Source organism: Phoxinus phoxinus (genome assembly GCF_949152265.1).
Source record: "Phoxinus phoxinus genome assembly, chromosome: 20".
Lineage (NCBI taxonomy): Eukaryota > Metazoa > Chordata > Actinopteri > Cypriniformes > Leuciscidae > Phoxinus > Phoxinus phoxinus.
In genome coordinates this window covers 22,525,047-22,552,121 of record NC_136895.1, presented here as the reverse complement: position 1 = coordinate 22,552,121, position 27,075 = coordinate 22,525,047, and the positions used below count along the sequence as shown (strand labels likewise).

General features: G+C 39.4%; 1 protein-coding gene across 2 annotated transcripts in view; it reads left to right on the top strand.

Moving 5' to 3' along the window:
• Positions 1–2,430: 2,430 nt before the first annotated feature.
• Positions 2,431–27,075, top strand: part of LOC306988935 (NACHT, LRR and PYD domains-containing protein 3-like) — a 57,868-nt gene continuing 33,223 nt past the window's right edge. For both annotated transcript variants that reach the window (XM_079594161.1, XM_079594160.1), the window contains exons 1-2: positions 2,431–2,561; positions 3,334–3,397. The gene's annotated coding sequence lies outside the window, so the exon portion shown is untranslated. The remainder of the gene's footprint in view (positions 2,562–3,333; positions 3,398–27,075) is intronic.

Here is a 27,075-nt window from a genome sequence, read left to right as displayed (position 1 = left end):
ATTTCAAGGAAACTGAACATGACTTGTGACTTTGTTTGGAACAATATTTTGTGCATTTTTATTTTCATTGTGCCTTATTATTATATTAGGTAATCATACCTAATGTAATTAATGTAGTTAGTCATACCTAACTACATATCAATGTAGTTAAATCATGTCAAAATCAAACACATTGTTTTTTAACTTCAGATTGTACTCTCTTCTAAGACAGATAATGCTCTTGGCACGCTCCCTTGTGACTAAACATGAAAACATATCCCTGTGTTCTTCTTACCGCTGATATGCCATGATCTTGGACCCTATTTTATTTTATATTCAAATGTACGGTCATCAGCTACTTCCTAAACCACTCACACCTCATTGTTTAAAACAGGGATGAGTGCATGTAAGTCTTAAAAATAAACTTCTTAATACAGTCAAAAAATGATTACATTTCAATATGTAAATCTTAGCCTATTTAAATACTTGAATTTTAAACTCACTAAAATAAAATTCACAAATGTTGAACTGGTTCACAAGTTTAATAACCAAGGGAAAATCAAAAGCATTAATATTATCATGATAGACAGTAACTGAGAACTACCGGTAAATACGGGTGTATTGTGAAATGACAGGGCAAAAATAGTTTTTTAAGGTTTATTTTGTTCAGTGACCATTCAGCATTAACAGCATTTACAGGAGGAATAAAGGAAGAAGAAGAGGCTGGTCAGATCATAGGTCCTGTCAGCAGAAATATTCTCTTCAATAAAAAGCCTACAAACGATACTGATGATATTGAGATTAAAGAAACATAATGAAGTATATGTTGCTGATCTTAAATCTGATTTAGCAAATTCAAATTTAGCACATATTGCAAAATATATCAAATGATACAAACTGTTATGTGTCTAAATTGTAAGTTAAATCATTGATTCTTACATAAACTATTTATTTTCTATATATTTTTCATACCATAATTTCAGTTTATATTTCTATACATTATATAGCCTACAGTACAGCTTAAAAACAAGATTTTTTTGTTTTGGTTTGAAAGATTCATTAGTTTACTAGCCATATGTAGACCTATTCTCATATCACTGTAAGTAATCATTGTCAAATCAAAGTCGGTGTGTTGTTATTAACTAAGCGAGCCTATTGTCAAATGATGGAGAGAAAAAATTAAGAAAAAAATGGGAATGACCACACTATCAATGTTAGACTTTTTTTTTTAAAGTAAAGTCTTTTTCCTCTTTATAGAAAATGGGCAACCAAAATGAATACAAATAATACTTCACTTTTTATAACTTTATTTATGTGCTTTTTATCTTTATTTTTATAGGAAAATGTGCAGAGGGATGAGACTGGGATTTGATTCAGGACAGCTTTGGACACATGTCCGGTGTGCACATTTCATCATAAACACAGGAAGTCAAACTCGTATAATTATAGTGTTTATTGATTTAGGATGTAATGCTGCATCAGTCTTCTAATACAATGTAAAATTGATCTGCAGTTTGAATTCATCACATGTGAAGTGTATTTATGACCATCAGTCAGGCAAAGTAATGATGAAACCAAAAAACTGTTGGACGGGAAGATTAATATTATAATTTGTTTACTAAATAGTTTGTAGTATGGTATATTTTATTACTTATAGTATTTATTTGTTCGTCTTAAACATGATTTTGAACTATATGTAGTAGAATAGTCTCGCTCCAGCAGGTGGCAGTAAACGCATGTTCCCGCGGCCCGCCAGTAAAACCCAAGAAGAAGACGAAAACGAAAGTAACTAGGGAAAACAAATAACGGAGATACCAAGAGAAAGCGTTGCTCATTGGATTTGATTCATGTGCGTCTTAGAATTTGGATTTAGCACCGACAAAGTTTAATATTTTCGGTAATTAATTTATATTTCATCCACAATTGTGATGGGAAGTCCGTGTTTTCCCCGCGAACCGGTTCTTTCGGACTGTTCGTTTCAATGTCCGGTTCTTTTCCGTGAACCAGTTCTTTTACGTCCTCACGTAATGACGTCAAATTAACACGGCAGATGAAAACGCATTCAAATAAAGTAATTTGTAATCATAACTTCAGTTAAATATAACCATTAATAGTCCCTCTGAAAAAAATCTCATCGGTTCTCATGTCGAACGTGTCCGAAAGAAAAAGTTCGTTCGATATTTAGTCTACACACGCATGCTTATGCAGCATGCTCATCAGTTCTCTCACCACAACATGTCTCAGTTCACTGAACTGTCTGTTGGATTTACTGGAGTAAAATATACTCCGGAATATTGATTTATTTCGAGTCGGACAGTCATGTTCGAAAGTATGTAACTTTGGGGATCGGTGCTTATAGCCTACTCAATTCGCGAAATGTTGAACGATTCAGTCCGATTTGGTAACTAAAAAGAACCGGTTCAAAAAAGAACCGGTTCAAAATAACGATTCGTTCACGAACCGGATATTACACCTGCGAGAGATTTGGAGAATGTGTTGTGACGCGCGCTGACAGGCCACAAGTGAGTGTTTTATATAGGGTAGGCTACTTATAAAATCACTTTTAGTGGACAAGACTGCAAGTAAGTTTTGATACTTTCTCGATTGATTAATTAATTGGGGGAGTAAAATATGGATTTCATACTTTATGTAAGTGTGATTTAAATGTGAAGATTTATAGGCCTAAGTTCATGTGAAAGTGAAATTTACTGACAAGTTATAGACCCTTTTACTGTTTGTACACAATGATGACGTTGCAACGTATGCGCGCACATATTGGCAACGGAAGTATGGCGAGAATCAGCAGAGTGTCTGCTGCAGACGCGAGCATTTTTTATTATGTCTTCGCTCCAATCAACACGTTTAATCGCCTGCAGCCACAGGCGCTGCCGCTTCTACTGAAACGGCCGTGATCCTGTCGGAATCCTATAAAACTTAAAAGCTCATTGGTGGAATATCGATTAGTGCAACCGTAAACGCAACAACCAGACATTTTGATGCTGGGAAACCGTTTTGATAAACTTTCGGAGTTGCTAACGTTAGAGCCAGTGGGGAACAACACCACTTCCGTTGCCAAAATGCGCGCGAAACTATTTGATCACGTGGGCTGTAAAGGGGTCTATAGAAAAAAAAAAATTTCTGTAGGGTTTTCTACATTTTAACTTCGTTTATGCTTTCTGTTATGCGAAATCGAAAAGTATTTTTAAACCAGATATTTACACTATTTACACGGATAAGTACGTTCGTGTGTGTGTGTGTGTGTGTGTGTGTGTGTGTGTGTCAAAGAACGTAATAAAAATTTGTTATTAAAATTAAATATTTAAGACCATGTCTTTAACACTCTGTTTTTAAAAGGATACATTCAGTGTCGGTGAAGAGTGACTCGTCAAAAGATGGTGGCCAAGAAAACTTACCAAAGGTAGGCTATTTCATGTGTTTTTTTTGGTCACAGACTGTGTTAGAAAGTGTATCAATGAATTATTATCATAAAACTATATAGTTCAAATATTTACCAGCGTTTTTCTTTTGTCTTTGCTAAAAAATATTTACTGTAGCTATTAGTAATATTTTCCCTGGAAATGCTATTTTGATTTATTTTATTTGCTAACATGCTGATATGTTTCTTATTATGCTGATTTTGTAATGCAAAATCGAAAATATTTTTAAACCAGACATACAGTTAGACGGGTAGATAGTGTAACGTTCTTCTTTTTTTCTTCTTTTTTTTCAAATAACTTAATATGTTATTGAAATTAAATATTTAAGTTCACATTGCAGTTATGATAGTACATATTAGCTATTCTGTATGACAATTATAAATCAGATTGCTTTTACTCAATCAGTTGTTTTAGGATTGAATCCGTATATCATTAGTTTTTTTTAATATATATATATCGTAAGTAAAAAAAGGATAAAATGAACTCTTTTTTCGTTTTTTTCTTCTTCTTTCATTCAAAAAAATTAAAACATGAATTTAGCTTTTATTTTATTTTTTTGTTCAGAGGTAGAAAAATGAATAAAGAGTTTTGTGTTGTCCAATACCCACTGTAAGGGTTTTTCCAAGAACAAAAAAAAAATCTAGAGACATTCATAACTTCAACAAATGACTTGTAGTAAGCACTTGAGTACTTAAGGCATTTGAATATTGTGAGTGGGAACGAAACGCCCCTTTCCTCTGATTGGTCAGTGAAGATCAAACCGTGCCATCATCAGTTGTTCCTCAGTTCCACGCAGCAGAATAGCTATAATGATAATTAATATTATATAAATTGATATTACGTTCAGCTCTGGGGCGACAGAGAAATCGCCCACAGAAGGCGGGTTTATGTAGAAGTTTAGCCAATTGCTGTGAACACTTAAAGATAATGACATAAAATGTAACCAATCAGCGTCCTCAAATCTTGAAATGGGCAATGTTCTCTATATCGAGCCACTGCTGAAGTCAGGACTAGTCTGAATGGATTGAATAAAGCAAAAGTATCTCACCAGTAAAGTTTTGATGAATGACAAATGTAATCAATCACCCAGCAAGCAATTTTGTGCTAATAGCCGTCAAAACACAGCCCAGACGTCTAGGCTAAATTTGGGCTGTCAGTGAAAATCTAATAAACGTCTTAACCATAGCCCAATAATAAGACGTCTAACCATAGCCCAAGAACAAGACATCTAACCATAACCCAAGAATAGACTAGTTATCAATTAGGCGGCTAAGCCGGATGCTGCGCGCCGAAACATTATATCTACCGCCGGTTACGAGTAACCCCAGAGTGCAGTCTGGACGATGGGGCGGGGCGACACGTGTTGCTCCGCCCACCAACAATTTCATTGGTTTATAATACAGCAATCTTATTGGAGTAGACATTTGAGGCATGAGCATGCGCATTCCTTTATGTACGAGTTTATGAATGATCTTCTACGCAGTTTGGCCGTAGGCTACTACGCATGGCGATTTCAGTAACGATCAATTAAATCATGTTTTATTAACTTAATACGAGTTACAGTTAATACGACTTAATAAGTTAAATGAAGTTACTGTACAACAAACAATTCCTTCAAGGCAGACCGCCGTATAGTGCTGCTAAATCTGGGGAACGAATTCTTCATTCGTGGCCACGATAGGTCTATATCAAGTGAAGTCAAGTCAAAACATTTTGCATAGCGCTCAATTCACATCGTTTTATAGCAGCTTTACAAAAAGTAATATAGGCCTAAGCATTAATATTGAGCAGTTTTAGAGCTGGGCGATATAAAGAAATATGTTGCTGATATAAATACTATGTTTTAGATTTAGCTAAATTATATTTATTAATTTACCCAGCAGATAAGTCATTGGCACTTTAAGTGAGCAATGATCATGACTGCATTAAATTACTAGCATTGCAAGGAGAGATAGCTTATTAAGCTGATAGTAGACAATATTTTGTCATATGTTTATATTTGTGTCATGCAGGGCTGCATCATTTTACATCATTAATTTATGATTCTTCATCTTTCCATTAGGATTGGTGAATAAAATAAACTCGGGGTTGTACACTACATAATGATAATTCACTGTATTTCAGTAAGACACTGTTCCGAAAGTGACAAATAAGACCATAATAGGCTACCAAATAATACAAGCCCTGGCCTTTTTTTTTTTTTTTTTTGCATAGGCTACAATGGAAATTTAAAAACCTGCAGTGCTGAAAAGTGAAAAAAAATTCTACTAAAACAGATATTACTATTATGTCGATCTATAGCAAATATTATTATTTATGTGCTCAATTTAAGTAAGTAGGTATAAATAAGTAACTATTTGAAGTAGGCTATAGGCCTATGCACAGATTTACAGTAGTGATTTTTTTTTTTTTAATAGTTAGGCTACAGCTATAGCCTATGCCAGTGTTAATATTTGAAACTATTTTTAACAGGTAAACAACAAGGAAATATGAGTTTGCCATTAAACATTTTATTTGCACTTTGTGCCAAAAAATACAAGCATTGAAGAACACATCTCGTTAAAAAAAATCAACAAAAAACGGTCGTTGTAAATGTAAATGTAAAATTTTAAATCAGCTACTTGCGTTCGGGTTTGTCCGATGTCTTTCCTTTAATACAGCGATTTATCATAATTTGCGTAAAATCCCGAGTTTGAGTTGATCCACCGACCCTGATGGAAATATGAAAACAACTCTAACGTTAGGCCTATGTTACGAGTTTCAAATGGTGTAACTGGAGTAACAAATGATTTTGACTGGGGTTCACTACTCTCAACTCTCCTAGATGTCAGTCTGGAAAACAGAATCAGAGAATCAATAAGTGAAAGAGCGAACCGCCATCTTCATCTCCAAATCTCTGTATATTTATTACAAAGTTATCAAGTCATGGTATAAAACAATAACATTCCCTTCGTGTAAACATGTTTCAGTTTCAGAGTGCATTTGTTAATTTCAAGTTAAACACCTCAATACAGTTTTTCTTTACTCTCCACATATCAGTGAACGACATAATTCACACTCACATTCACAGAAATAATCATGTCTTTGCAACAATCAACATCACTCTTTCTTTTAAAGTGCAAGAATATCACAAGGATAAACCATGTTTTATGCTATATAGCTATATATATTTATATTAATATATTCGTTTTCTTTTTAACTATAGGAATCCACCATATTATTAATGTAACAATGAGAATTATAAACCCTCTTTGGCTGTAAATTAATATTTACATGACTTTAAAGTCACAACATGAATCATTATACACATAGGGAAAACTGTTCAACTTACCATACACTTTTAAACACGGACCAGACACCTAACTGCCTCTGTATAACTTTAGTAATGATTACCCTTTAAGTTTTAAACAACATAACCCCTTTTCTTAACATTTACAGTAATTTATAACATGTCAGGATAACCTAAAAACCCGAAATAGAGCATTACCAGGGAGTGAGGACATTGGTACAGTTTCACACATTCAGCCACAATACACGTGTGTTATACGGCCGCTCGCGCCATTGTTTGCAAACCCTTTTTCCCGCGATTATAAGCGCGGCTCTTTAACTCGGCTCCACACATCAACAACTCCATAACCAACTCATCACAGTTTCTATACATCACATACACTTTAGGAGGAAACAGTTCTTGTAATTGTTTTACAAAGTACGAACCTGGAAAACAGAATCATGGAATCAATGAGTGAAAGAGCGAACCGCCATCTTCATCTCAAAATATCTGTATGAGAGACGATGAACGCGTCCGTCACCTAAACAGCGCGGTGCAACAATATCCGCACTTTTTGGTTCCGCTTTCTTTGGTTCCCACCTGCATTACTATTGTCGTATGCAATAAAAGTTGCAATTATAATAAACGCTGCGTGTTATCACAAACACATATCAAATAAACACTGAATTGTTTTACACATGAAGATATATCACACCTACACTGAGGTGCTGTCACCAAGCGTTCGTTTTGAAACAGTAACTTTGTCTATTCTGAGTCTTAACAATAAAACATTAGCCAATAGATCTTAACTAAAATTACCATGGTAAACCGATAATATACGATTAGAGTTTACATTTAATATTTCTTTAATATGGACAAATCATTCACAAAAATAGTACATAAAGAATGCGCATGCTCAGGCTTGAATCATCTAGGCCAATAAGATTGCTGTATAATAAGCCAATTAAAATGAGGGTGAGCGGAGCGACACGTGTAACCCCGCCCCAAAGTGTCGCTCCTCCCCATCGTCCAGACTGCACTCTGGGGTACTACCCGGTTACTGCATTGCGCAACTCTGAACCTCCTACCGGCTGCTGCGTAGCGCAGCATTTTGTATTTGTCATACTTTTAATGACACGTGCAGCATATAACGCACTGTCATAGGTTCAAATACACACGAGGTGGGTCTTGTTGAGTTTTCAAAGACCACGTGACCACCCAAATGTACTGTGGTTCGCTGAAAATCACGTCAATCAATCAGACATACACGTGCATTTGTTTTGGATTTTTGAAGACGCGAGCGCGAAAATGGCAACGACAGAGGAGGATTTTGACAGCGAGGGCAGTGAGTGACATTGAGTTGGAAGATAGTGAGGAGTTTATTGAGAAGTTTTGCACCTTCCTCTGCACCGCGAGTGCTTCATGTACCACGTCGTTCGTCACAAATGATTTGATCTGACTCTTGTCTGTCTCTCTCTGTGTGTGTGTGTGTGTGTGTGCGTGCGCGCGTGTCTGTCTGTGCGAGGATAATGCTGTTCAAAAGCCAAAGAGGAGAGATTTGAGCCATGGAGCTCAGAGACTGAGACTGTTCCCAGTTCCTCCTCAGGACTTTCCCCACCTCTCTCTGATAACAAGATGCCTTGTTCAGTGTGTTGGCATGTTTAAAATGTGATTATAAATTATTTATATATTAATATATATTTTTTCTTCCCCATATGATTTTGAGAATTTTTAGAAAAATGTGTTATGTTAGTGCTAAGGGAGCATGTTTTAATCAAACCTGTGATTCTTACCTTCAAAATGTATTTTATTTCATGTTTCTAAGTACAGAGGCTTAGATATTCAGGTTTTGGTAGACGTTGACAATTCTTAGTATTTTTTCAGAAAACCCTCAGGAGATAAGGACATTTATCCTAGAATAACATAGGTTTTTATAGGCGTTTTTAGCAGGCGTTTTAAGAGTAAATGGGTTAAACGACTACATATACATGTAATAGACAATAAAATGATGCTAAATGATTCTTTTCACTCAAATATAACGGGTTCTCAAATGACAATCCATCCAAACAAGTTAAATATAAAGGTTTTATTTAGAAAAAGAACATGAACAACTTAGACAACTTACAAAAAGATCAAAACATAAAAATGACCAAATCAAATATTAAAAATACAATAAAATGATAAATAAAAAAATGATCATCATTTTCTGCCAAAGAGGTCATCACGACATCTGCCAAATAAGAAAAAAGTAATTTGCACAAGAACAGCATTGTTGACAGTTTAACCTCAAGTGTGCATGGACTAATAATACATTCACCTATTGTGTGTGTGTGTGTTTAGGTTTTAATGCATATCTGAGCTATTTGCATTATTAATATACTGCCGGGTACTTTTTATAATTGCTAATTTTATATTGCCAATCAATTGTATTTTTATGCTGTATTATAAAATTAATTTGAAAGTTTTAAACTTGAATGAATTTTGAATGAAACTTCATCTTATTATGCTTGTACAATGACAAATATTATTCTACTCTATTAGCTTTTGCTCTCTCTGTATGCAACAAGCCATTGTTCAGACAAATTCAATATTATAGTTCAAATCAATGATGGACTTTGTCAATGATGAGAGTCTGCAATACGATCTCATGAAAGTGTGTTTCTATACCATGAATGTTATTTCTCGTACCATTTATACAGCAAAAATGTTTTTTTGCGTGCATATGCTACGCACTGAAAACACCTGGGTAGGATTAGGGGTGGGGAGTGCATGCGTATTACACGCCATAAAGTGTGTATCATATGCACGTGAAAACTATTTTTGGCGTATAAAGGGCACGAAAAAAAATAACGTCGTATAGATACGCACTTTCGTGAGTTCGGGCTGCAAGTGAGGAAATTATATTTTCATATCATAATGATCTAAAGAAAAGAGTAAAATATATTTGTGGCTTTCATAACACTTTATAATAGGTTGCACGTTTCATGTGTACACCTTCGGATTCAGATAATTCGAGTTTAAAGGAGTCATAACCTAGTATTACCTTGGATACCCACGCTCTATTATAGTCTTTCAGGGCCTTCTAAAAAAGAAAAGTGGAAAAAAATAAACGCAGAGCTCCTCTGACCCTTATTTCTGAATTTGATTGGTGGCAGGAAGGAGGGGGGTTGACACCGCAGGTAACTTCAGCATATCATTCCAAAATGACATCATGGCGCAAGTTGTCAATGAACCCGACCTGTCCGACTCCGCGACCTACGGAATTTAGCCAGACTCTGAACCAGTTTTAGGCACTGAGCATGGACTCCTGTACCGTCACTACTGTAGTGTAAAACAAAGTGGAAAGATGTGGCTAGCATTCATAGTCCATTCCCTGTGTTTACCTCGAAGCTAACGTTACATACAATAGCCGCATTAGCAGTTAGCTGCTGTTTGTTACACACAGTAGAGCAATAAAAACAGTCTTAGGCTATGTTCACACTTAGCGTCTTTTTTCAAACTGCCAGCGTCTGTTCTACATTAGAACCCTATGGAGTAAACCGTTTTTTCAAAAAAGTCCTGAGCGCTTTTTTAAACGCCACCGCCGGCGTCTTTTTCTGCAGCTCAGAGCGTCTTTTAAAGTTGAAAAAAGTTTAACTTTTCTGAAAAGAACGCCCTACGTCAAGTGCCTTTTTGACAGCTGACCAATGACAAGCGAGTAGCGAGACCTGTCGTTTCCATAACAACAAGAAAAATGGACACGGTGCCGGTAGAAAAACTAATCGTCCTTGTTTCGGAGCACAAGGAGCTGTTTGATATGAGTACACAACTCTATCATAACATACATCACAAAGAGGCTGTGTGGGCACACTACTGTTGCAGCTGTTGTTATAGCAACAAAATACGTGCTCGGCTGCTATTTGTAACCGAACGCGCAGCGGTTTTTTTTTTTTTGCAAAAAAAACGCCGTTGTTAACTTTTTTTTTGTAAAAAAAGACGCTAAGTGTGAACGTAGCCTTACCGTTTCAATTTCAGGCAAGTCCCTGATTGTTGGAATGGCACCTTTTCCCAAACGGAGCTTCGAGGCCAACTTCGCCTGATATTGCCCCAAATTTGTGAATGATTCCTGTGTAAAATGTTTAGCGCAGACACCTAACGTTAAGCCAGTTGAAAGGGTTGTTGCTTGGAACAGCGACATTAAAAATGAATTTCATCCACTGGTCCTTGATAGTTTGGTCTGTTTTTGGTAGAGAAAACGCATTTACATGTTGATTCTGGCAGTCAACCACAGAGCAACTCAAGTGTGCACTACGTTTCTGCATCTTTCTCGACTGAATATGAGGGGGATAGGCAATATTATCATATGTCTGCGGTATCCATATATGGTATATCCTGCCCCGTCTTGACGTCAAGTCGGGGCAGAAATTAAAATCTCGTATTTGAGTGTGCGTGCACGTGGGCTGGTTTACGAACCCTGGGGTAAACAAACGCTTCACTTTTAAATATCGGCTTCCCGGCCAGTGTGTAATCGTTAGGCAATCATAACATATATTGATTCTCGTGGAAAAGTGAAAATTACAGGTCATGACTCCTTTAAGGCCACATGGAAACATGGGGTTATACGTGCATGTACCATGATACACTCTTACCCGCTAAAATGTCACGATTCCAACAACACATGATAACAAATAATTTAGCTAAAAAAATTAGCACGTCAAAACGAAAACAGATACTTACAAGACAAAATTAGGAATGTCTTTTACCTGTTCTCTTCGACCGACAGCTGAATGCAATGCTCTGGCTCATTTAATATGTTTCAAAATGGTGGAAATGTTTATCGCGGGATCGTGAGAACGGTGATCTCTACTATCAACTATCAAGTCTCGCATTGCCAGTAGTCATGTATCAGTAGGGCTGTTGCCATCTAGCGGTTGAGAAATGTAATTGCATTTTAATTTAATTAAAAATAAAAGAATGTCAAATATTTTTTATGAATGTTGACAGCAAACATGAAGCTGCGTGGGCGAAAAACATGTAAACAATTTTAAGACTATTTTGGCTACTAATCGCTGGTCTAAATCAGGGCTATAGCCGTTAAACGTAGACCGCTGATCGCCTCGATTTCGCCGGGTGTGCTAAAAGCAGACTGCACTAGCCCGTCCAATTCAGAGCTAAATGTCATGAAATGACACTGGCACCTGTAGATATTATTACCAATGCGAACATGATGGGATATCATGTTAAACTCTAATTATAATCCAAAGGTGTAAACATGATGCACGTGCAACCTATTATTAAGTGTTATGTAAGCCACAAATATATCTTTAGATCATTATGATATGAAAATAGCATTTCCTCACTAAAGCTCTCATCTTTGACAAAGTCCATCATTGATTTGAACTATAATATTGAATTTGTCTGAACAATGGCTTGTTGCATACAGAGAGAGAGCATAAGCTAATAGAGTAGAATAATATTTGTCATTGTTCAAGGTTAGGATTGCATCCGTGTATCATTCTTCAGTCATTTTTTTCGAAAGGAGAAAATGGCTAATTTTTCGGGGCGGTTTTCTTTGTTCTTTCTAAAAAAACTAAAACATAAATTTGGCTTTTATTTCTTTGTTCAGGGAAAAGTGAATAGAGTTTTGCCTTTGTCTTTTCACTTGACCACTTGTAAATAAAATGCTATTTAAGGCCACTGTTCAGTAGATGCAAACTTCCTGTCGCAAGCACGCGCTCTCAAGTGGCCAAGACCGCAAGTGTGGGTATTTGGACAAGGCAATTAATATTCGATCTCTGTTCGTGGATGGAATGAAACGCCCCTTTTCTTTGATTGGTCAGCAAGGATCAGACTGTGCCATCATCAGCTGTTCCTTAGTTCCGCCCAGCAGAATAGCTGTACGGATTCTTAATGTGGGTTATTGCAACTACAATTAATCTTTTTCTCAACAAACATCCAGACTAACGAACCGGGAGAGCGGGGCACAACGTAGGCCTAATGCTTTTTGACTTTCAAAGTTTGTGTAAATCTACTTGGGTTTATTTTTCCCCACATTAATTTCCCACATGTCTAGTACAATATGTGGATTTGTTTTATTAATACAGTGTATAATTTTTTTTAAATTTACCCCGTAAGAATGGAAGTGAAATGTGACAACATGCCCCATAGGTATAGGGTACATTGTAACATGTGAGGGGCACATTGTAACATCACCATATGACAGTTTAAATTCTTATCTAAAAAAAAAAAATATATATATATATATATATATATATATATATATATATATATATATATATATATATTAGGGGTGTGCAAAGCAGCCGATATTTGTATCTGTATTTGTTGAGGGGGGAAAAGTATTTGTATTTGTATTCGAGTAAAATTCAAAATAGGCATAAAAATATTTTTTTTGCGTTACACTTCTAATTTACGTTATAGTGTAAGTATTCTTTAATTATATCCATTATAATAATTATCCAGCAATGAAACAAGGAACGTAATTGAAAAGAAAATAACATAACAGCCATTAGCCTACCTCATCCCATGGTTAAACCAATAACTAATAAAATACCATTGTGAACATTATGAAGCCTACAGCCTACATCTTGCTGTCTGCAAAAGACAGAGTAACTTTAAACGTACCATATAACTCCCACACGTGCATACAATTCGACACAACTACACAAGCATTTTTAACCTTTTTAACCGAACTTTAACGTTACTCTGTCAACAGCCTATAATTGTCTAAATTACCGCGCTAAACAACTACGTAAACAGAGCGAACATGAGAGTACGAGCACCCGACTGCAGACGTCAATAATGCAGCGCAATGGAATAATCTCCCGATCAAACTCCGCTTCTCGAAAGTTATAAACTGTATTCAACAAAAATAGTGATGATTTAAAGGGCATATTGCAGGTTAACCACCACTGTCGATTAATGGGTACATAAATCACTCAAGATATGTATATCATTTTTAAAATGTCTCAAAAATGGTCTTAAATACCAGTTTTTTAAGTTTTTGGTATTAACGTTTTTTCTTCACGCAATTCGGCGATGACGTCACGTTGGGGAGAAGTGGAGGAAAGCTAGCCTGATGGCCGTCAAAGCCAGTGAAATGCATAGTCCGAGGAGAATGAGTGGAGAGTTAGTGAAGTGTCCTGGTGAGCTGCTATCATTTAGCAACGCAGCAATGAGATAACGACACATATTTTTTTTTACTGTCATTGAATAGCACCAAGTGAAAAATCAACGTTTTCTTTATAGTGGCGGTGATCATGACGTTAGTTCAGATAAGTACCGGTAAACTTTGTCATAGTACTGGTAAACTTTGTCTTTGTCATCTAGAAATAGAAGGCATCGTGCTAGCTATATGGGCGTTTCTAAGCGTTTCTCTTCCTCCGGTGAAAATGTTGTTGCAAACGTAGCCGCCGCGTGTCTGTCGCGGTGTTTGGCAGGTGCTTTGCGTTGGAAAGCTTGTGCTGTAGGGCAGAGAGTGCGTTTTGGTCGCTGGTCGAGGAGCTCACCCCGCGACCAGATGTGACTGAATGCTGAATGCATGCTGCCTGAATCCGTTTGTGCTGAAGATAGCATACACACATCTCAGGCAGGATCATGGTCCCCTTCAAGCCCGCACGCACGAGTATGTTAATTGTTTGTTTACTTTTTTCACGAAGTCTTATGAACCAACTTAAACAGTTATAGGTGACTATAGATGTGTTGTATAGACAATGATCATGTTCTATAATCTGCGCTATCTGAATACTCTCGTCTACTACTCGTCTCTCTAGTCACTCTCAACGCTCTCCAGGCGGGCTTTGGTAAACTCTCTCCCCAAGGTGACGTCATGCAATGCATTGTGGCGGAAAGGAGAATCTTTGCCACTGTAAGATAGTACCTACTTTTTCGTATTATATTCCGTTTGTGATACCCAACAACATAAAATACAATGGATAACAGTTTAAATGTTCATTACCAACAAGCAAATTGCACAAATTCGTTGAAAAATTTAACCTGCAACACGGCCTTTAAGTGTTTTTTCGCTCAGACGAGCCCTCCCCTGTTGCTGTGTTGAGCAGCCTGTGTCCGTCACTCACTCACTCACTCATCCGGGCATGCACTGCGGTCTCATGAGGAAACGCAGCTTTTTTATATAAAGTTTTTTTTTGTTCCCGAATACAAATATTTTTTTTAAAGTATTTGTAAAAAACACGTTATTTGTGCCTTTCCGAATACCGTATTCGGGTTCGGCTCCACCCCTAATATATATATATATACATTTTAAAAGTTTTTTGTAAAAAAAAAAACTATAGTAATACAATAATTGCACCTAAGGGAACATAATAATAAAATATAGCTGCAAGCAGCGATTACGGGCCCAAGCCGGTGGCACCGCCACCCTGGTGCCTTTAGTTACACTAAAGGCACCGGGCTGGCGCTGCCACCGGCTTGGGCCCTCCATCGCTGCTTGCAGCTATATTTATTTATTTATATATATATATATATATATATATAATATATATATATATATATATATATATATATATATATATATATATATATATATATATATAAAGCCGCCACCCCGTTGCCTTTCGGGTTCCTGTGCACGACGGGCAATAACGTAACCCCGCTTTGACTGTCGAGAAGAAGTCTACTTTAGAGCTTGTATCAGTGTGAGTCTTTCTGCTCCCCTCCAAACACACACAGAAAAGGGGGGGCTGTCTGTGTGTGTGCCCTCCCTCCCTCCCTCCCCACACACACACACACACACACGCACACACACACACACACACACAGAGAATGGCTGGGGGAACTCTGTCAGAGAGAGACAAAACCACATTCAAACCAAAATATCTGACTTCCTGTTGGGCGGAGCTAATGACTGTAAATTAGAAAGTTGTCCGGATCGATAAGCACAATATACAGACCGAGTTTTGTGACTGTAGGTAAAACTAACCCCCCCACTTTTGTCAAAAGTAACACACTTCCTGCTGCCAGTTGGTGGCGCTATAACTTTGACTCACATTAGTTACATCCATGTGATCGCTCTCTTACAACAAACACGCTACTGAAGTTTCATCAAGATCAATTAATGTATGAAGATGTTATAACACATCGTGTTTCTTTTTTCTCGCCATAATTTCGTTTTCTCGCCACAGCCAAACTGTTCGAGATATCAAAAATCCGTCAGCAATTTAGTATCCTCAATGTCTTGACGTCATGCTGACCGAGTTTGGTTGCGATTGGATGAATTTTCTAGAAAGAGTGTTTCAAATTCCAGGGGCATGCATTTTCATACCACCCACAATAGCCGACTTCCTGTTGGACTGGCGTAAAACTTAGAGCACGAAAGTTGTTCGGCCCGATGAGATCTAAATGTGTACCGAGTTTCATATTATTACATGCAAGCGTGTTTGATATACGGACAAGTGTTTGAATCCCATTCCAGGGGGCGCTGTCGAGCCCCCCTGCCACGCCCGGGTACCAGCTTCAGCCCGGCCGCGGGTTCTAACCTGTGTGCAAAAGTTCAAGAGTTTTCGAGCACGTTAAGGGCCCCAAAAGTGCCCGAGATTTTGCACACAGCAGAGAAAGGGTTAAACTAAACTAGCCCCCCTCCTCACACACACACATACACAGATCCCCCCTCCCCTCCCCACCCCACACAGACAGACACACACACACAGAATAGCAGAGACAGAGAGAGACACAATTCACATTCAAACCACAATATCTGACTTTCTGTTGGTCGGAGCTAATGACTGTAAATTAGAAAGTTGTTCGGCTTGATAATATCAATATACACGCTGAGTTTTGTAACTGTAGGTAAAACTATAACTAAGTTATAACACACTTTATGCATCCTTTTTTAATCATAAATTCGTTTCCTCGCCACGGCCAAACCGTTCGAGATATCAAAAATCCGTCCGCAATTTAGCATCCTCCATGTCTTGACTTCATGCACACCGAGTTTCGTGGTCATCGGATGAATTCTCTGGGAGAAGTGTTTCAAATGCCAGAACATGCGTTTCCATACAGCCCATAATAGCCGACTTCCTGTTGGACTGGCGTAAAACTTAGAGCACGAAAGTTGTTCGGCCCGATGAGATCTACATGTGTACCGAGTTTCATATTATTACATGCAAGCGTGTTTGATATATGGACATGTTTTTGAATCCCATTCCAGGGGGCGCTGCCGAGCCCCCCTGCCACGCCCGGGTCCCAGCTTCAGCGCGGCCCTAATGGCCGCAGGTTCTGACATTTGTGCAAAGTTTCAAGAGTTTTTGAGCACGTTAAGGCCCCCAAAAGTGCCCAAAAGGTAGTAAAATAATAATAAATATATATATATATATATATATATATATATATATATATATATAAATAAATATAGCTGCAAGCAGCGATTACGGGCCCAAGCCGGTGGCACCGCCATCCTGGTGCCTTTAGTTACACTAAAGGCACCGGGCTGGCGCTGCCACCGGCTTGGGCCCTCCATCGCTGCTTGCAGCTATATTTATTTATATATATATATATATATATATATATATATATATATAAAAAGCCGCCACCCCGTTGCCTTTCGGGTTCCTGTGCACGACGGGCAATAACGTAACCCCGCTTTGACTGTCGAGAAGAAGTCTGCTTTAGAGCTTGTATCAGTGTGAGTCTTTCTGCTCCCCTACAAACACACACAGAAAAGGGGGGGGGGGCTGTCTGTGTGTGTGCCCTCCCTCCCCCCCCCCCCCCTCCTCCTCCTCCAGTATCTCACTGGACTAACACACACACACACACACACAGAGAGAGAATGGCAGGGGGAACTCTGTCAGAGAGAGACAAAGCCACATTCAAACCAAAATATCTGACTTCCTGTTGGTCGGAGCTAATGACTGTAAATGAGAAAGATGTCCGGATCGATAAGCACAATATACAGACCGAGTTTTGTGACTGTAGGTAAAAATAACCCCCCCACTTTAGTCAAAAGTATCTTGAAAGTAACACACTTCCTGCTGCCAGTTGGTGGCGCTATAACTTTGACTCACAATAGCCACATCCATGTGATCGCCCTCTTACAACAAACACACTGCTGAAGTTTCATCAAGATCAATAAATGTATGAAGACGTTATAACACATTGTGTTTTTCTTTTCTCGCCATAACTTTGTTTCCTCGCCACGGCCAAACCGTTCGAGATATCAAAAATCCGTCCGCAATTTAGCGTCCTCAATGTCTTTACTTCATGCTGACTGAGTTTGGTGGCGATAGGATAATTTTTCTTGGAGGAGTATATCAAATTCCAGGGGCATGCGTTTTCATACAACCCATAATAGCCGACTTCCTGTTGGACTGGCGTAAAACTTAGAGCACGAAAGTTGTTCGGCCCGATGATATCTAAATGTGTACCGAGTTTCATATTATTACATGCAAACGTGTTTGATATATGGACCAAGTTTTTCGGACCACGTTCAAGGGGGCGCTGTTGAGCTCCCCTGCCACGCCCGGGTACCAGCTTCAGTCCGGCTCTAATGGCCGCAGGTTCTGACCTGTGTGCAAAGTTTCAAGAGTTTTCGAGCACGTTAAGGGCCCCAAAAGTGCCCGAGAAGTCCCACACAGCAGAGAAAGGGTTAAAATAAAGCCCCCCTCCTCTCTCACACACACAGACACTGAGAGAGACTGGCAAAATTCCCATCAAATCACATTCAAACCAAAATATCTGACTTCCTGTTGGTCGGAGCTAATGACTGTAAATTAGAAAGTTGTCCGGCTCGGGGAGATAAATATAAATACCGATTTTTGTTACTGTAGGTAAAACTAATACCCCATTTTTGACTAAAGGTGGCGCTACTGAGCCCCTCCACCGCGCCCGTTTCTGAAACTTCACACATGCCTAGTACCTAATAAATCTGATATGCATGTTGAGTTTCATGCAATTTGAAGCATGTTAAGAGCCTCAAATGCACCCAAAAAGAATATTAAAGTTTGATGCGTTGCCATGGCAACAGTATTTAAGATATCAATAATCCTTTCACAGGTCTACATCTGCCGTGTGTTTACATTATACAGATGAAGTTTGAAGCAAATCGGGTAAAAATAAGAGGGTGATTTCAAAGCATTTTGAAAGTGACACACTTCCTGCTGCCAGTTGGTGGCGCTATAACTTTGACTCACAATAGTCACATCCATGTGATCGGCCTCTTACAACAAACACACTGCTGAAGTTTCATCAAGATCAGTTAATGTATGAGGATGTTATAACACACTTCCTGTTTCCAATATTCGCCATAAATTCGTTTCCTCGCCACGGCCAAACCGTTCGAGATATCAAAAATCCCCTCGCAATTTAGCATCCTCCATGTCTTGACTTCATGCACACCGAGTTTCGTGGTCATCCGATGAATTCTCTAGGACAAGTGTTTCAAATGCCAGAACATGCGTTTCCATCCAGCCCATAATAACCGACTTCCTGTTGGACTGGCGTAAAACTTAGAGCACGAAAGTTGTTCGGCCCGATGAGATCTATATGTGTACCGAGTTTCATATTATTACATGCAAGCGTGTTTGAGATATGGACATGTTTTTGAATCCCATTCCAGGGGGCGCTGGCGAGCCCCCCTGCCACGCCCGGGTCCCAGCTTCAGTCGGGCCCTGATGGCCGCAGGTTCTGACATTTGTGCAAAGTTTCAAGAGTTTTTGAGCACGTTAAGGCCCCCAAAAGTGCCCAAAAGGTAGTAAAATAATAATAATAATAATAATAATAATAAATAATAATCCGAAGAAAAACAATAGGGCCTTCGCCTTTTCAAGGCTTGGGCCCTAATAAAGAAGAAGAAGAATAATAATAATAATAATAATAAAATATATATATATATATATATATATATATATATATATATATATATATATATAAATAAATATAGCTGCAAGCAGCGATTACGGGCCCAAGCCGGTGGCACCGCCACCCTGGTGCCTTTAGTTACACTAAAGGCACCGGGCTGGCGCTGCCACCGGCTTGGGCCCTCCATCGCTGCTTGCAGCTATATTTATTTATATATATATATATATATATATATATATATATATAAAAAGCCGCCACCCCGTTGCCTTTCGGGTTCCTGTGCACGACGGGCAATAACGTAACCCCGCTTTGACTGTCGAGAAGAAGTCTGCTTTAGAGCTTGCATCAGTGTGAGTCTTTCTGCTCCCCTCCAAACACACACAGAAAAGGGGGGGGGGCTGTCTGTGTGTGTGCCCTCCCTCCCTCCCCACACACACACACACACACACACACACACACACACACAGAGAATGGCAGGGGGAACTCTGTCAGAGAGAGACAAAACCACATTCAAACCAAAATATCTGACTTCCTGTTGGTCGGAGCTAATGACTGTAAATGAGAAAGTTGTCCGGATCGATAAGCACAATTTACATACCGAGTTTTGTGACTGTAGGTAAAAATAACCCACCCACTTTAGTCAAAAGTATCTTGAAAGTAACACACTTCCTGCTGCCAGTTGGTGGCGCTATAACTTTGACTCACAATAGTCACATCCATGTGATCGCCCTCTTACAACAAACACACTGCTGAAGTTTCATCAAGATCAATAAATGTATGAAGACGTTATAACACAATGTGTTTTTCTTTTCTCGCCATAACTTCGTTTCCTCGCCACGGCCAAACCGTTCGAGATATCAAAAATCCGTCCGCAATTTACCGTCCTCAATGTCTTGACTTCATGCTGACCGAGTTTGGTGGCGATAGGATAATTTTTCTTGGACGAGTATATCAAATTCCAGGGGCATGCATTTTCATACAGCCCATAATAGCCGACTTCCTGTTGGACTGGCGTAAAACTTAGAGCACGAAAGTTGTTCGGCCCGATTAAATCTATATGTGTACCGAGTTTCATATTATTACATGCAAACGTGTTTGATATATGGACCAAGTTTTTCGGACCACGTTGAAGGGGGCGCTGTTGAGCTCCCCTGCCACGCCCGGGTACCAGCTTCAGCCCAGCCCTGATGGCCGCAGGTTCTGACCTGTGTGCAAAGTTTCAAGAGTTTTCGAGCACGTTAAGGGCCCCAAAAGTGCCCGAGAAGTCCCACACAGCAGAGAAAGGGTTAAAATAAAGCCCCCCTCCTCTCTCACACACACAGACACTGAGAGAGACTGGCAAAATTCCCATCAAATCACATTCAAACCAAAATATCTGACTTCCTGTTGGTCGGAGCTAATGACTGTAAATTAGAAAGTTGTCCGGCTCGGGGAGATAAATATAGATACCGATTTTTGTTACTGTAGGTAAAACTAATACCCCATTTTTGACTAAAGGTGGCGCTACTGAGCCCCTCCACCGCGCCCGTTTCTGAAACTTCACACATACCTAGTACCTAATAAATCTGATATGCATGTTGAGTTTCATGCAATTTGAAGCATGTTAAGAGCCTCAAATGCACCCAAAAAGAATATAACAGTTTAAAGCGTTGCCATGGCAACAGTATTTAAGATATCAATAATTCTTTCACAGGTCTACATCTGCCGTGTGTTTACATTATACACATAAAGTTTGAAGCAAATCGGGTAAAAATAAGAGGGTGAATTCAAAGCATTTTGAAAGTGACACACTTCCTGCTGCCAGTTGGTGGCGCTATAACTTTGACTCACAATAGTCACATCCATGTGATCGGCCTCTTACAGCGAACACACTGCTGAAGTTTCATCAAGATCAATTAATGTATGAGGATGTTATAACACACTTCCTGTTTCCAATATTCGCCATAAATTCGTTTCCTCGCCACGGCCAAACCGTTCGAGATATCAAAAATCCCCTCGCAATTTTTCATCCTCCATGTCTTGACTTCATGCACACCGAGTTTCGTGGTGATTGGTTGAATCGTCTAGGAGGAGTATTTTAAATTCCATTGCATGTGTTTTTTAAACTACGCCAAATAGCCGACTTCCTGTTGGGCTGGGGTAAAAAGTCAGAGCACGAAGGATATATGAACCGATGAGATCTATAAGTGTACCGAGTTTCATATTATTACACGCAAGCGTGTTTGATTTATGGACCAAGTTTTCGGACCGCGTTCCAGGGGGCGCTGTCGAGCCCCCCTGCCACGCCCGGGTCCCAGCTTCAGTCCGGCTCTAATGGCCGCGGGTTCTGACATTTGTGCAAAGTTTCAAGAGTTTTTGAGCACGTTAAGGCCCCCAAAAGTGCCCAAAAGGTAGTAATATAATAATAATAAATAATAAATAATAATAAATAATAAAGAAGAATAATCCGAAGGAAAACAATAGGGCCTTCGCCTTTTCAAGGCTTGGGCCCTAATAATAGAGAAGAATAATCCGGAGGAAAACAATAGGGCCTTCGCCTTTTCAAGGCTTGGGCCCTAAATATAGCTGCAAGCAGCGATTACGGGCCCAAGCCGGTGGCACCGCCACCCTGGTGCCTTTAGTTACACTAAAGGCACCGGGCTGGCGCTGCCACCGGCTTGGGCCCTCCATCGCTGCTTGCAGCTATATTTATTTATATATATATATATATATATATATATATATATATATATATATATATATATATATATATATAAATAAAAAGCCGCCACCCCGTTGCCTTTCGGGTTCCTGTGCACGACGGGCAATAACGTAACCCCGCTTTGACTGTCGAGAAGAAGTCTGCTTTAGAGCTTGCATCAGTGTGAGTCTTTCTGCTCCCCTCCAAACACACACAGAAAAGGGGGGGGCTGTCTGTGTGTGTGCCCTCCCTCCCTCCCCACATACACACACACACACACACACACACACAGAGAATGGCAGGGGGAACTCTGTCAGAGAGAGACAAAACCACATTCAAACCAAAATATCTGACTTTCTGTTGGTCGGAGCTAATGACTGTAAATGAGAAAGTTGTCCGGATCGATAAGCACAATTTACATACCGAGTTTTGTGACTGTAGGTAAAAATAACCCACCCACTTTAGTCAAAAGTATCTTGAAAGTAACACACTTCCTGCTGCCAGTTGGTGGCGCTATAACTTTGACTCACAATAGTCACATCCATGTGATCGCCCTCTTACAACAAACACACTGCTGAAGTTTCATCAAGATCAATAAATGTATGAAGACGTTATAACACATTGTGTTTTTCTTTTCTCGCCATAACTTCGTTTCCTCGCCACGGCCAAACCGTTCGAGATATCAAAAATCCGTCCGCAATTTACCGTCCTCAATGTCTTGACTTCATGCTGACCGAGTTTGGTGGCGATAGGATAATTTTTCTTGGACGAGTATATCAAATTCCAGGGGCATGCATTTTCATACAGCCCATAATAGCCGACTTCCTGTTGGACTGGCGTAAAACTTAGAGCACGAAAGTTGTTTGGCCCGATTAAATCTATATGTGTACCGAGTTTCATATTATTACATGCAAACGTGTTTGATATATGGACCAAGTTTTTCGGACCACGTTCAAGGGGGCGCTGTTGAGCTCCCCTGCCCCGCCCGGGTACCAGCTTCAGCCCAGCCCTGATGGCCGCAGGTTCTGACCTGTGTGCAAAGTTTCAAGAGTTTTCGAGCACGTTAAGGGCCCCAAAAGTGCCCGAGAAGTCCCACACAGCAGAGAAAGGGTTAAAATAAAGCCCCCCTCCTCTCTCACACACACAGACACTGAGAGAGACTGGCAAAATTCCCATCAAATCACATTCAAACCAAAATATCTGACTTCCTGTTGGTCGGAGCTAATGACTGTAAATTAGAAAGTTGTCCGGCTCGGGGAGATAAATATAGATACCGATTTTTGTTACTGTAGGTAAAACTAATACCCCATTTTTGACTAAAGGTGGCGCTACTGAGCCCCTCCACCGCGCCCGTTTCTGAAACTTCACACATACCTAGTACCTAATAAATCTGATATGCATGTTGAGTTTCATGCAATTTGAAGCATGTTAAGAGCCTCAAATGCACCCAAAAAGAATATAACAGTTTAAAGCGTTGCCATGGCAACAGTATTTAAGATATCAATAATTCTTTCACAGGTCTACATCTGCCGTGTGTTTACATTATACACATAAAGTTTGAAGCAAATCGGGTAAAAATAAGAGGCTGAATTCAAAGCATTTTGAAAGTGACACACTTCCTGCTGCCAGTTGGTGGCGCTATAACTTTGACTCACAATAGTCACATCCATGTGATCGGCCTCTTACAACGAACACACTGCTGAAGTTTCATCAAGATCAATTAATGTATGAGGATGTTATAACACACTTCCTGTTTCCAATATTCGCCATAAATTCGTTTCCTCGCCACGGCCAAACCGTTCGAGATATCAAAAATCCCCTCGCAATTTTTCATCCTCCATGTCTTGACTTCATGCACACCGAGTTTCGTGGTGATTGGTTGAATCGTCTAGGAGGAGTATTTTAAATTCCATTGCATGTGTTTTTTAAACTACGCCAAATAGCCGACTTCCTGTTGGGCTGGGGTAAAAAGTCAGAGCACGAAGGATATATGAACCGATGAGATCTATAAGTGTACCGAGTTTCATATTATTACACGCAAGCGTGTTTGATTTATGGACCAAGTTTTCGGACCGCGTTCCAGGGGGCGCTGTCGAGCCCCCCTGCCACGCCCGGGTCCCAGCTTCAGTCCGGCTCTAATGGCCGCGGGTTCTGACATTTGTGCAAAGTTTCAAGAGTTTTTGAGCACGTTAAGGCCCCCAAAAGTGCCCAAAAGGTAGTAATATAATAATAATAAATAATAAATATAGCTGCAAGCAGCGATTACGGGCCCAAGCCGGTGGCACCGACACCCTGGTGCCTTTAGTTGCACTAAAGGCACCAAGGTGGCGGTGGCACCGGCTTGGGCCCTCCATCGCTGCTTGCAGCTATATTTATTTATATATATATATATATATATATATATATATATATATATATATATATATATATATATATATATATATATAAACCGCCACCCCGGTGCCTTTAGGGTTCCTGTGCACAACGGGCAATAACGTAACTCCGCTTTGACTGTCGAGAAGAAGTCTGCTTTAGAGCTTGCATCAGTGTGGGTTCTGCAAAAGTGCGCATCGAGGGCACATATAAGAAAAAAAATTATATATATATATATATTAGTGTTGTCAAAAGACCCGGTACTTCGGTACCATTTCGGTACTAAAAAAATTAAATGGTAACGGTACCAGCTTTTCTTAAGTACCAGTGTAAATTCATAATTTCATAAATTCGTTTCCTCGTCACGGCCAAACCGTTCGAGATATCAAAAATCCGTCCGCAATTTAGCGTCCTATTCTAGCATGATTTACCTTGATTTACCATGTTATAGGATGATTTACCATGATATACCACATTCTAGAATGATTTTCCATGTTTCTAGCTTTAATAACCATGCTTTACCACGTTGCTAGTAATTATGTGAAGCATCAGAACAAATGAAGTGATAAACTGACAAAATATGATTGTGTTATAATAGTAATTGTTATATAAGGGATTTTTTTAGTGTCTAAATAAATGAATGCAAAAGCACATGTGAAAAGACTATTAATAAGTAGAATGTTCAGCAGAGGGCAGTGGAAGACCACTTATTGGCTCACTTTCATTTTACAAGTCTTGATTTGATTTTTACCAGTATTTTGCACCAAAGCAAACCAGTTTTTGCATGTTAACTCCATTATGCATGCTTACACACATTACACGTCCATCATAATAACAAATATATAGCTTTAAGCATTTGTTTGTTAGCCAATGCTGAAAGCTGATAAAAAGATTACAAATATAATCCTGCTGCTCTCTCTAGTGGACGACAGTGTTATTACAGCCTCCATCTTACAGTTGAAGTGAATGAATGAATGGTTTCTCACATATATTTTGGGAACGAGAGAGCGAAAAAATCTGAAACTCGGAGCTTAGATAGTGCTCGAGGTGCCCTGTGTAATGAGACCATCCCAGTGTTGGTGGGCGATTGGGGCCGGGAGTTATTCCCGTTCAAATGCAAACATTTTATGGCTTATATCTCGGGAATGCCCAGGCCAAATCGCACCAAAATCGAATCGAAGCTAGGTGAGGACGGGCCCTTTCCAACAAGCTATTCCTCAAGGATCGGGGTGGTCTGGTTCGGGAGTTACAGCCGGTCAAAGGTCGGAGGTCTCGTGATTTTGCGATCGCCGGGGGGGCGTTCCCGAGCTCCACGACAATAGATTTCGATCAAGAGCCTGGAGAGGACCTTACCATCAAAATTTGAGCGCGCAACGACTTTCCGTTTTCGAGTTATGAGTGAATTTGTACTTGGGGGGCCAGTATAACGTGGCCACCGTTATATTTTCGCTTTCAGGCTTCCCATTTCTCAGTGTGACACAATTGTCAATAGTAATACTACAATAGATGAATTTTGATCAAATGTCATTGTAAATGTTAAAATACTGATTTTATAAAGTCTAAATATGAATTATATAACAATATTAGGGATTAGTATGATGAAGAGACAGCAGGGGGCAGTATAATACCACTTATTGGCTCTATCATTTTAACAAATCCCTCACACCCCACACACACTAACAGAGACAGAGAGAGAGAGGGAGGGGGGGAGAAAATCCTCCACAAGTCCACATTCAAACAAAAATATCTGACTTCCTGTTGGTCGGAGCTAATGAGTGTAAATTAGAAAGTTGTCCGGCTCGAGGAGAAGAATATCCATACTGATTTTTGTTACTGTAGGTAAAACTAATACCCCATTTTTGACTAAAGGTGGCGCTACTGAGCCCCTTACCACGCCCGTTTCTGAAACGTTGCACAAGTGTACTAGGCAATTAATGTAAAGTGTCTGTCGAGTTTCATGCAATTTCAAGCATGCTAAGAGTCTCAAAAGCATCAAAAAAGAATATTAAAGTTTGATGCGTTGCCATGGCAACAGTATTTAAGATATCAATAATCCTTTCACAGGTCTAGATCTGTCGTGTGTTTACATTATACAAATAAAGTTTGAAGCAAATCGGGTAAAAATAAGAGGGTGAATTCAAAGCATTTTGAAAGTGACACACTTCCTGCTGCCAGTTGGTGGCGCTATAACTTTGACTCACAATAGTCACATCCATGTGATTGGCCTCCTACAGCGAACACACTGCTGAAGTTTCATCAAGATCAATTAATGTATGAGGATGTTATAACACACTTCCTTTTTCCAATATTCGCCATAAATTTGTTTCCTCGCCACGGCCAAACGGTTCGAGATATCAAAAATCCCCTGGCAATTTATCATCCTCAATATCTTGACTTCATGCACACCGAGTTTCGTGACGATTGGTTGAATAGTCTAGGAGGAGTATTTTAAATTCCATTGCATGTGTTTTTTAAACTACGCCAAATAGCCGACTTCCTGTTGGGCTGGGGTAAAAAGTCAGAGC